Consider the following 13,548-nt stretch of genomic DNA (forward strand, 5'->3'; position numbering starts at 1 on the left):
AAGACAACACCACAGGACTTTGCCATGCACCGAGTCACCACCTTCTTCGGATTCCTAGGTCGAAAAAAATTTGGAGAATTGTCCTAAGGACTATGGGGCCAATCTGCTGAGGTCACCGGTCCCTAGGCCTACGAACTACTTAATCTAAAACTTCCTGGCAGATTAAAACTGTCTGCGGACCGAGACTCGAACTCGAGACCTTTGCCTTTCGCGGGCAAGTGCTCTACCAACTGAGCTACCTAACCACGAGTCACGCCCCATCCTCACAGCTTTAATTCCGCCAGTACCTCGTCTCCTACCTTCCAAACTTCACAGAAGCTCTCCTGCGAACCTTGCAGAACTAGCACTCCTGGAAGGAAGGATAGTGCGGAGACATAGTAGATAGTGTCGGAAGTTCCATGCGGCTTTTCGCGGATGATGCTGTAGTATACAGAGAAGTTGCTGCATTAGAAAATTGTAGCGAAATACAGGAAGATCTGCAGCGGATAGGCACTTGGTGCAGGGAGTGGCAACTGACCCTTAACATAGACAAATGTAATGTATTGCGAATACATAGAAAGAAGGATCCTTTATTGTATGATTATATGATAGCGGAACAAACACTGGTAGCAGTTACTTCTGTAAAATATCTGGGAGTATGCGTACGGAACGATTTGAAGTGGAATGATCATATAAAATGAATTGTTGGTAAGGCGGGTACCAGGTTGAGATTCATTGGGAGAGTGCTTAGAAAATGTAGTCCATCAACAAAGGAGGTGGCTTACAAAACACTCGTTCGACCTATACTTGAGTATTGCTCATCAGTGTGGGATCCGTACCAGGTCGGGTTGACGGAGGAGATAGAAAAGATCCAAAGAAGAGCGGCGCGTTTCGTCACCGGGTTATTTGGTAACCGTGATAGCGTTACGGAGATGTTTAATAAACTCAAGTGGCAGACTCTGCAAGAGAGGCGCTCTGCATCGCGGTGTAGCTTGCTGTCCAGGTTTCGAGAGGGTGCGTTTCTGGATGAGGTATCGAATATATTGCTTCCCCCTACTTATACCTCCCGAGGAGATCACGAATGTAAAATTAGAGAGATTAGAGCGCGCACGGAGGCTTTCAGACAGTCGTTCTTCCCGCGAACCATACGCGACTGGAACAGGAAAGGGAGGTAATGACAGTGGCACGTAAAGTGCCCTCCGCCACACACCGCTGGGTGGCTTGCGGAGTATCAATGTAGATGTAGATGTAGACATGGCTTAGCCACAGCCTGGGGGATGTTTCTAGAATGAAATTTTCACTCTACAGCGGAGTGTGCGCTGATATGAAACTTCCTGGCAGATTAAAACTGTGTGCCATCTAACTGAAACTAACTTACGCTAAGGACAACACACACACCCAAACCCGAGGGAGGACTCGAATCTCCGACGGGGGCAGCCGTGCGAACCGTGACGAGACGGCCCAGATCGCACGGCTACCCCGCGCGGCTGTGGTCAAGGAAAGAGAACGGTTCCACTTATGTTTACGGTGAGCGTTATTTGTATGTTCTGCAGAGACTTGTCTCCACTGCCTGATGTTGGTTGTGCTTGAAGCAGCTCGGCGCTGGCCTTCCGCTTGGTTTTTCAGTTTTTTTTAGTCATATTGCGCTGCCACATTTTTCATCTGCTGTCATTTTGAAGGGGTTTGTGGATCGTGTTCAGCTGTCTCCTGTGGGGAAATTGGCTGATGTCTAGGGTAAACGTTTTAAAAAAAACTTTTTGGGCCCCCAGTTTTCAGTAAAGTGCAGACTGTTGTTTTGGTTATTTTATTTTACGGTTTAAATCCCTGTTCTCAGTCTGTAAGTTACATTTTGCCACTATGTTGGTTTTGAGAAAAGAGAATCGTTTTATTTAATGGTACTGACTTGTTATTTGCGGCCAGTAAGTTTTTTCCCTCTTAGATATCACAACAACCTTTAGGAGAAATATTCGCATATTTTATATGATGCTTCAAATGATGCTTGCCTCTGTTAATTTATGTGAAAAACTGTGCTAAAAACCATTCTATGAGGACAACTGACGTTCTTGAGAACCTCGTATTTGATCATTAAGCTAATAAAAGGCCATTTGTATAACTTGAGCTTTGGATACTAGTTTGAAGGCTACTTGTGCATTTATTAAGATTGTCGTGACATCTGTTCTATATTTCAGATATTAATAATTTTTGATCCTTGGCCGGCAGCAATTCTCACTGTGTGTACCTCGCTTGGACCCGTTACATTAACTAGCGAATTAACATTCAGTGACGCTTTGATCTTAAGTTAATATTAGTGACTGGATTTCTTTTAGAACCTGGGTAAAGGATTTGGTTTTATTCAATACGTTCACTGCTTAAGAAAACTTTCCTGTAGTTCATACGCTGTAGTGCACCGTCTGTCCACTCTCGGCTGGGTATCGCCGAGGGGCTGGGTCCCGAGGTCTAGGTCTGAGGTCTGTTGTGCCGTCTGCGGTTTTATGCCCTCGTAATTTTCAGGTTATGGTGTGCCTCGCCATGACTTCCAACATAAATTTTTGATATTTAATGTTTTGATGAACTGTATTTAAAAATAGCTTTATGGAATATATAAACTGTTTCTCTTCTGCTATTTCAAGTTTAATCCCTTTTTCTAAGGACGGAAGCTCAAGTTTAATCTTTGATGTGTTTTTGAAGTTGAGCCTTGTGCAACGTTGCTGTTGAGGAAAACAAATTACTGTTCGTTAATAAATTGTTTTAAAGAGTACTTGGTACCAAAGTTCAGTAGTTTTTCCCAGCCTTTTTTCTAGGACCTGTTGGTTGGTGCCCTCCTCAATTACAAGCGCCTGTTGGCTGAATCAACAACTACTAGCCAACGTGGGGCAGCAGCATAAAAAACTACGTGGTCATAGAACTAGTCATTGTATGTATAGCTCATAGATCGCTGCAAGAAATCGAATACAAGCATGTGAGCAGTACATTGTAGTGAAATGCTCTTCTTCATCATAGCAACAGGATATAATGTATGTGACCCATACAAAACTCTCCATTTGGATATTAAAATCTGATGTTTAACGCTTACGTGTTTCATTTCTTTTTGGAAGCCTCCTGGAAATGTGTAAATCTTTCCGTACAACGGTGACACAAGGTAGTGTTTTTAAGTGAGGACATGTAACTGCTAAAAAATACCACAAGGCAGCACATTTGCAATGTATGCAGGGATACCCGTTGACGGTTGGGAAGCTCCGTGGCTTGGAGCACTGCAGGACGCGTTCCCACGCTGGCCAACTGACACCTGTCGCATCTGTACCAGATGGCAGCAGGTCCAGCCAGGCTTGCAAACCGTTCAATTAAATCACTCTGCGGCCTGTGAATTAATAACGTCATTTACTCTACACCAATGGAGAAGAAATTTTATATAGCCTTTCAGAATAACAATAATAATTTTGGATGTATTCAAAACTGCCTAAAACCCTTCTCATTAGAATCAACATACCGATGCATTAATATGTTGTGTAATTACATCGAAGATGGCATGAAATAAATACTCTGGCATTAAACAGTTAGTTAACGCACTTAAATTTACACAATGTATCTTGTTTCTAAACAATAATGTTTGACATTATTTTCGTTTGTTGTTCCGCAACGAAAATCTGTCTCTAAATTGACGGAAAACCCAAAGAGATTCTGGTCTTATGTAAAATACACGAGTGACAAGACGTAATCGCTACCTTCACTGTGTAATAGTGATGGTGATATTACCAATGACAGGGCCACTAAATCGGAGTTACTAAATACGGTTTTCCGAAATTCCTTCACACAAGAAGACGAAGTAAATACTCCAGAATTGAAAACAAGAACAACTACCAACATGAGGATCTTAGAAAGGGATATCCTCAAATGGCTCTGAGCACTATGGGACTTAACTACTGCGGTCATCAGTCCCCTAGAACTTAGAACTATTTAAACCTAACTAACCTAAGGACATCACATACAGCCATGCCCGAGGCAGGATTCGAACCTGCGACCGTAGCAGTCGCGCGGTTCCGGACTGCGCGCCTAGAACCGCTAGACCACCGCGGCCGGCGGATATCCTCAGTCAAGCGAAGCTGCTTAAAACGCTTAACAAAGGCAAAGCTCCCGGTCAAGATTGTATACTAGTCAGCTTCCTTTCAGAGATAGCAATCATGTACAACCGCTCGTTCGTAAAAATATCGACACCCAAAGACTGGAAAGTTGCACGAGTCACACCAATACCCAAGGAAGGAAAGATGAGTAAATTTGCAGACCAATAGCACCAACGACGATTTCCAGTAGAATTTTGGAACATATAGTGTGCTCTAACATTATGAATCACCTCGACGAAAACGATTTAATCACAAATAGCCAACATTGATTCAGAAAATAGCGTTCTTGCGAAACACAACTAACTCTTTATTCTCACGACTTAGTTAATGCAACCGACAGGGGGCGTCAAATAGATTACATTTCCAGAAGGCTTTTGACAACGTTCCTCACAAGCGGCTCCTAATTGGTAAATGTCCTGTCAAAAAGATCACATTTCATAATAACTGACAGAAAGCCATCGAGTAAAACAGAAGTAATATCTGGCTTTCCCCGGAGAGGTGTTATAGGTCCTCCTTTGTTTCCGATCTTCGTAAAAGATTTAGCAGACAATCTGTGCAGTCCTCTTAGATTCTTTGCAGATGATGCTTTCTTTTATCGTCATGTGGTGATCAGAAGATCAAAACGAATTCCAAAATGATTGAGACAACATAAATGTATGGTGCAAAAAGTGTAAACTGAGTTTAAATCTTGAAAAGTGTGAAAATATCCACAGGAGTACCAGAAGGATTCCGCAAAATTACAGTTACACGAAAAATCACATAAATCTTAGGGGTTGTAAGCTCAACTAAATACTTAAGGATTACAATTATACTACTGGCCATGAAAATTGCTACACCACGAAGATGACGTGCTACAGACGCGAAATTTAACCGACAGGAAGAAGATGCTGTTATATACAAATGATTAGCTTTTCAGAGCATTCACACAAGGTTGGCGCCGGTGGCGACACCTACAACGTGCAGACATGAGGAACATTCCCAACCGATTTCTCATACACACACAGCAGTTGACCGGCGTTGCCTGGTGAAACGTTGTTGTGATGCCTCGTGTAAAGAGGAGAAATGCGTATCATCACGTTTCCTACTTTGATAAAGGTCGGATTGTAGCCTATCGCTATTGCGGTTTATCGTATCGCGACACTGCTTCTCGCGTTGGTTGAGATCCAATAAGGAATCGGTGGGTTCAGGAGGGTAATACGAAACGCCGTGTTGCATCCCAATGGCCTCGTATCACTAGCAGTCGAGATGACAGGCATCTTATCCGCATGGCTGTAACAGATCGTGCAGCCACGCCTCGATCCCTGCGTCAACAGATGGGGACGTTTACAAGACAACAACCGTCTGCACGAACAGTTCGACGACGTTTGCAGCAGCATGGACTATCAGCTCGGAGACCATGGCTGCGGTTACCCTTGACGCTGTATCACAGACAGGAGCGCCTGCGATGGTCTCCTCAACGACGAACCTGAGTGCACTAATGGCAAAACGTCATTTTTTCGGTTGAATCCAGGTTCTGATTACAGCATCATGATGGACGCATCCGTGTTTGGCGACATGGCGGTGAACGCACATCGGAAGCGTGTATTCGTCATCGCCATACTGGCGTATCACCCGGCGTGATGGTGTGGGGTGCCATTGGTTACACGTCTCGGTCATCTCTCGTTCTCATCGACGGCGCTTTGAGCAGTGGACGATACATTTCAGATCTGTTACGACCCGTGGCTCTACCCTTAATTCGATCCCTACGAAACTCTACATTTCAGCAGGATAATGCACGACATCATATTGCAGGTTCTGTACGGGCCTTTCTGGATACAGAAAATGTACGACTGCTGCCCTGGCCAGCACATTCTCCAGATCTCTCACCAATTGAAAACATCTGGTCAATGGTGACCGAGCAACTGGCTCATCACAATACGCCAGTCACTACTCTTGATGAACTGTGGTATAGTGTTGAAGCTGCATGGGCAGCTGTGCCTGTACATGCCATCCAAGCTCTGTTTGACTGAATGCCCAGGCGTATCAAGACCGTTATTATGGCCAGAGGTGGTTGTTCTGGGTACTGATTTCTCAGGATCTATGGACCCAAATTGCGTGAATACGTTATCACATGTGGGTTCTAGTATAATGTATTTGTCCAATGAATACCCGTTAATCATCTGCATTTCTTCTTGGTGTAGCAATTTTATTGACCAGTAGTGTCCAATTAACTTAAATTGGAACGATCACATAGAAAACGATGTGGGGAAAGCAAATCAAAGACTGTGCTTTGTTGGCAGAACACTTAGAAAATTTAACAGATCTACCAAACAAACTGCTTATATTCCACTTGTCCACCCTCTTCTGAAGTGCTGCTGTGCGGCGTAGGATCTACATCAGATGGGACTGACGGAGGTAATCGAAAAAGTTCAGAGAAGGGCAGTTCGTTTGTTATTATCACGAAAAATGGGAGAAAATGCCAGCTGTGTGATACATGAATTTGGGTGGCAGTCATTAAAACAAAGGCGTTTTTCGCTGCGGGAGGACCTACTCATGAAATTTCAATCACCAGTTTTCTCGTCAGAGTGTGAAAATATTTTGTTGGTGTCCGCCTACATAGGAGGAATGATCATCATAATGAAATAAGAGAATTCAGGGCTCGCACGGAATGATTTAAGCGTTTTTCCCGCTCGCTGTTCGAGATTGGAACGGAAGAGAAGCAGCTGACAGGTGTCCAGGCACTTAATTATGAATTGCAGAGCAATCGTGTGGGTGTTGGTGTAGATGTATTCTGTCAGAGTGAGTGAGAGGTGAATACAGCACGTATGTGATGTGTGTATTAGCCTTGATCTTTTTTAATAATTAATGATGAAAAAGCGTGTGGATTATATTGTGTGATCGAGCAGTGAGTCACTTACGTAGTATGGTATGCTTGTTATAGTGCAGCCTGTTTAAGTTTTCTGGAAGCAGTATCCTTACTTCTGATCTTGAGACAAATGAAGATGGGATTATTATCAGTTTATTTGGTTTTCGGAAAATACAGATTTTGCAGAATGATTAAAGTAAATACAGAATTGTAGACGGGTCAAGAAGGGGAATTACCGTTCTGTCCACGAAAAACTGACTACGGTGGGTTCCAGGCTATCAGAATAGAGAATGTACGTGCGTTCTGGATGGAGAAACGATCACGTAGGCGCACAAGGGGAAGCCACGAAATTTGGAACGCGTATTTACTGCAAATTTGGTACACTCGAAGTACTCCGTGAGGACAACAAAATGTGCAAGCAGTAGCACGTACTTCTCAGGCGTTACTGAGAAAATCGCGAGATAAGTTCGGTCGTTAAATATATATACCTGTGCGTCGCCATTTTTATTAAAAACCTACGGCAGCCGAGTGGTTAGCGTCCAAGCCCCGTAATCGCTGGATCGCTGGATCGCTGGTTCGAGTCCCATTCATCAGTTTTTTTATTTTTTATTTCTAACACAGTCATTTTCTTTACTATTTATATTACAGTTGACATAATGGTAAAAATACGTGTAATCGGATGAACTTTTATTAAATTTACAATGTTATTTGGCAGTCTACAAATTTTTATTATCACAAATAGTATAATATTCATAACTATCGACTAGTCAACGGCCACACGCATAAAGTGATACTGGAAAGGTAGGCTTGTCGGTGATTCGAGAAATCCCCTATACCTGGAAGGAGCCCGAAACGACTTGTTACCTCCAAGTTTTGACAGGCACAGATGGATTTCAAAAGACGTACAATTAATTGTCGCCTTCGACATTAGCAGTACAAGTTGCTGGATGGTATTTTTCGTAAAAAACATGGAAAACAAAGTTAAACGGCACCAGCTGCATTGAATAAACGCCGTGTTTCCGCATACGCAAGGTCTTTGAGGTTTTCTGTGGAGAAACAAACCTCGTTAACATTTTCAAAAGCCTCTCTTTCAGCTAATAATTTGGAAGCAAATCATGCATAACGCAGCATTTCCTTAAATATCGGCGCTGATAATTGGTCATCCAGTATCGAGTTTATTTTAATAGCGTCTTCACGAGAAGCAATTTATCGTTCTATTTCGATTAAATACGAACAGTTTTGAAGACACGGACAAGCATACGTATTCAGTATCACTTTATGCGTTTGGTCGTTGACTAGTCGATAGTTATGAATAATATATTATTCGTGATAGTAAAAATTTGTAGATTGCCAAATAACATTGTAAATTTAATAATAGTTCATCGGATTACACGTATTTTTCCCGTTATATCAATTTTAATATAAATAGTAAAGAAAACGACTGTGTTAGAAATTTAAAAAAAACTGACGAACGGGACGCGATCCGTCGGTCACGCGGGCTTGAACGCTAACCACTCGGTTGCCTCTGCTTTATGGTAATAATGGCCACGCACAAGTATATATTCGACGACCGAAATTATCTTGCGATTTTCTCAGTAACGCGTGAGAAGTACGCGCTGCTGTTTACACATTTTGTTGTCCTCATGGAGTACTACGAGTGTACGAAGTTTGCAGTATATCTGCGTTCCAAACGTTGTGGCCTCCCGTTGTAGCTTAGCCAGGTGGCAGACTTCGGTTCATCGTCCATAATTCTGGGAAAATGCAGTCCGGCTACTGAATGGAACCATGATTCAGGTTTCGTACTGTCAGGAGCAATGTTACGGAGATACAGTAATTTTGTAGAAGTGTAGTTTGCTCGCTCGGAGACGTGAATAATTCGAAGTCGCCAGACCAGGTGTAAACAACATTTCCGTAATATCTGAGACTGTTGAGAGTTTCTTCCGCTGGGCCTAAGAATTCCGCGTACCGTGCTGCGCGTATTACTGAATTCTGGTGAAACGGCTAGTACTGAACGAGCCTTCAAAACTGATGACCACTGTGTGAGCTTTCCAACTCTTAACTGACTGCTCCAAGTTGCGGTTCTTTGTACAGCAGCTATCGAGTCGAGTTAACGTGACAGCACAAACGATGGAGAGACGTCTACAGACGATAAAGTAACTTCTGGCGTGCCACAGGGGAGTGTTATGGGACCATTGCTTTTCACAATATATATAAATGACCTAGTAGATAGTGTCGGAAGTCCCATGCGGCTTTTCGCGGATGATGCTGTAGTATACAGAGAAGTTGCAGCATTAGAAAATTGTAGCGGAATGCAGGAAGATCTGCAGCGGATAGGCACTTGGTGCAGGGAGTGGCAACTGACCCTTATCATAGACAAATGTAATGTATTGCGAATACATAGAAAGAAGGATCCTTTATTCTATGATTACATGATAGCGGAACAAACACTGGTAGCAGTTACTTCTGTAAAATATCTGGGATTATGCGTGCGGAACGATTTAAAGTGGAATGATCATATAAAATTAATTGTTGGTAAGGCGGGTACCAGGTTGAGATTCATTTGGGAGAGTCCTTAGAAAATGTAGTCCATCAACAAAGGAGGTGGCTTACAAAACACTCGTTCGACCTATACTTGAGTATTGCTCATCAGTGTGGGATCCGTACCAGATCGGGTTGACTGAGGAGATAGAGAAGATCCAAAGAAGAGCGGCGCGTTTCGTCACAGGGTTATTTGGTAACCGTAATAGCGTTACGGAGATGTTTAGCAAACTCAAGTGGCAGACTCTGCAAGAGAGGCGCTCTGCATCGCGGTGTAGCTTGCTCGCCAGGTTCCGAGGGGGTGCGTTTCTGGATGAGGTGTCGAATATATTGCTTCCCCCTACTTATACCTCCCGAGGAGATCACGAATGTAAAAATTAGAGTGATTAGAGCGCACACGGAGGCTTTCAGACAGTCGTTCTTCCCGCGAACCACACGCGACTGGAACAGGAAAGGGAGGTAATGACAGTGGCACCCAAAGTGCCCTCCGCCAAACACCGTTGGGTGGCTTGCGGAGTATAAATGTAGATGTAGATGGGCTAGTAGGTCTATTTGTTTTTACGTCAAGCTCTGTGTGTTGCGGTGAACTAGGTAGCAGCACGTGAATCGTTAATATGTTAATACAAGACGGACAGCTTAGAGACGAACTAACCTCAGTTAGACCTGTTATAACGAACTCTCCTTACATCAGGAAACACAACATTTTAATCATCCTGGTGACACATGTAGCGTAGCCCGTCTTCTAAACAGCTTCTCCCGTTTTAAGAACAGTTTTCGTCGCTTCAGAGCAGGGCGTGGCTCTAAGAAGCAGGGCAAGCTACGTGAGTACATTCCAATAGACGGAAAGGCACCGCGCTGCCGCCGACTGGCTTTATCAGAAGACACGTGCGCTCGAATGAAAAGAAACAAGAAGTTCGCGAGTTTCTGTAGAAATTATGCAGACAGCCCTTTCCTTTTTTTTTTACTAAAATTGTACACTGCCGGTATAAACCACGACAATACGACGGAGTTGACCGACATAAACGAAAGTTGGTTGGCGTGTTTCTATATCTGATATATTATGTCTATTCAGATTTCGCGCCAATCGAGTAAGAGTGGCGCTAGTAGCAAATCAGGTTTCTTTTAAATAAAAGATGTGCGTAACTCGTGTTATTTACCTTTGAGATTGGACGCAATGAGTTGACGTTAGTCAACAGTGACTTTAAGGCCACAAAGACGGCGATACCGACACCTCTCTCAGTCTGAACGAGGCCGTACAATAGGGCTGCAAGAAGCAGGATGTTCCTTCTGCAGTACTGCAGAAAGACTTGGCAGGAATGAAGCCACTGTACGTGACAGCACACAGCGGTGGTTACGTGAATGTGCGGGCTCCGAACGACCACGTGGCACTACCGAGAAGGAAGACCATCGTTGGTGTGGCGATTCCACACTTTAACCTTGTATACCAGTAACACAACCAGTTTGTAGTAGCAACACTTCTTTACTGATTACACATACGCATGCATTCATCAGCAGTAATAATCAATTAACAACATTTGCATATCAAGGCCCTATCCACAATTAGTATTTTCAATATTAACCGTCACACTTGTGACAACGGCCCCTTTACGTGCCGGTACAAACAACCAAAATAATAGATGAAATAGATAACCAAATGTTTAAAATGTCGGCTATCGCCTTTCTCACTCAGTTTTACACTTACTGATAAGGTAAAATTAATTTGACGCTATCTGACTTGAAGGGTACTATTAATTGTTCTGTATACACTTAGCATTCTACTACACTCAACGTCCGGAAGATTCTAGACTTAAGGCAAAACGTCAATTTGATGAACACGTGATGGACTCGAGCAAACGTTAATCTATTACGGTTTCACAAACACACGATCCAAACGGTGAACTTATACTCAACTTTGGGCAGTAGGAAATCTTGCCTAAAACAAGCCTCTCGTTGAATGGAATAGAGAAATCGCGCGTTAACGGGGTCCGGACGGCCTTGAGTTCAAATCCTGTCATTTCCGTCACACTGCAAGCTCGCGGGGCGAGGTTTGCTCGCGTCGACCACTATACACGTTTCTGAAAAACAGGAAACCATGAGCGGCAGACACACTGTAGTATATAAAAGTTACACAATATATATATATATATATATATATATATATATATATATATATATATATATATATTACAAGTTAACCAATGAACAGAATTAAGGAGCTTAGTTTCCTTTGATCCAAAAGAAAAAAAAAGAAAGAAAGAAAATAGATACTACGTGAAAAGATGTGTCAGTCCACACCCAATGACTTAAGGTCCACCTAACAAGATAATCTGGCCGGATGCGGTGGCCGTGCAGTTCTAGGCGCTCCAGTCCGGAGCCGCGCTGCTGCTACGGTCGCAGGTTCGAATCCTGCCTCGGGCATGGATGTGTATGGTGTCCTTAGGTTAGTTAGGTTTAAGTAGTTGTAAGTTCTAGGGTACTGATGACCACAGCAGTTAAGTCCCATAGCTCTCAGAGCCATTTGAACCAAGATATTCTGTCTTTGCTGAATGGTTGACACCACATAAATCAAATGTTCAGTACCTAACGTGACACTGAACCTTCAGATAGGTGTTTGAAATTGCAATAGAAAACAAATGTCACTTCAATAGGTCGCTAATGCAATAAGCACAGCCCCTATGACCACAGACCAAACTACACAATGTGACCTATATTTATCATGGCCACTTGCCTTCCATACACACAAGAAATTATTAAGACACAACAACTACCACTAATTCATAAAACCAGAAAAATCTAAATCTATAACTAAATTAAGAAATGACATTCAAGTGAACCAGCTACCTTCAGCGTGCCACTAAGCACCAAATCCAAACTTATAAATGAGAGGCGCTATTTCTAGCCACTTTAGTAACATAGTTTCATGGCTGTTACAGAACATAAATCGCCTCGCCACCACTTCTGTGGATGTTGCCTGGCCACTAGCACGAGCAACTGAAACAGTCAACAGTCCTTAAGTACACAATAATATTCAATATATATAGAAGGAGGAACCAACCACGAAAGCTTGGCAATTAATTTTTTCTTCTTCTTGTGAAATTCACATGCCATCCTTCCACATAGCTCTCGAGGTATCAGCAAATTGTCGTCGCCACTGGCCAGCCGTGTCAATACAACTTTAATACTTTTCGGCAGCGGCCCATGCTTCGTCGTTTCTCCAACTCAACTGGTCCTCACGGCATACGGCCGTGCCACGTGGCATGGTGTCGCCAACTCCCCACGACAACATCGAAAGCACGTCACGTCACACACTGACTCAGCTCATGTGCGGACCCACTCTCCCCGACTTGCGCACGCGCGCCACCAAAAAATAGCCTGGCTCAAAGACGCAAAGAGAACAAGGCACAGGGACATCAACCAAAGATGGAAGTAAGAATCGATATCGCCTGGCACCAGAAACCCACCGGCTCAATCGTCTTCGGAGTATGGCTCTGTCACATCATACTGCATCTGCAGCAGGAATCTGAGCAGCAGTTGGCACCACATTGACACAAAAACTGTTAGAAATAGGTTATTCAAGTACAGTTCGGAGCCAGACGCATCCTCCCTTCGAGTGACCCTAACCAACTGCTATTTGCGACTTGTGTGGTGTCAAGCGAGAGCTCATTGGGGGGCAGGGTGGAGGTCTGCTGTGTTCTCTGCTGAAAACTGGTTCTGCCTCGGTGCCAGTGATGGCCGTGTGTTGGTGTGGAGGAGGACGTTCGAGGCCCTAAAAGCAACCTGTCTTCGTGCTAGACACACTGGACTTACACCTGGAATTACGGTATGGGCTGCGATTTCGTATGACAACAGGAGCAATCTCGTGGTTATTCCAATCATGCTGATTGCGAGTTTGTACGCCGGTCTGGTGATTCGACCTGCTGTGCGACCACCCATGAACAGCAATTCAGGGGATGTTTCCAGTAGGATGACGATCGACCACATACCGCTGTTGTAACTCAACATGCTAAACCTAGTGTCGACATGTTGGCTTGACCCGCTCTATCACCAGATCTGACTCCAGTCGAGCAC

The sequence above is a fragment of the Schistocerca piceifrons genome, chromosome 4, assembly GCF_021461385.2.
Source record: "Schistocerca piceifrons isolate TAMUIC-IGC-003096 chromosome 4, iqSchPice1.1, whole genome shotgun sequence".
NCBI lineage: Eukaryota > Metazoa > Arthropoda > Insecta > Orthoptera > Acrididae > Schistocerca > Schistocerca piceifrons.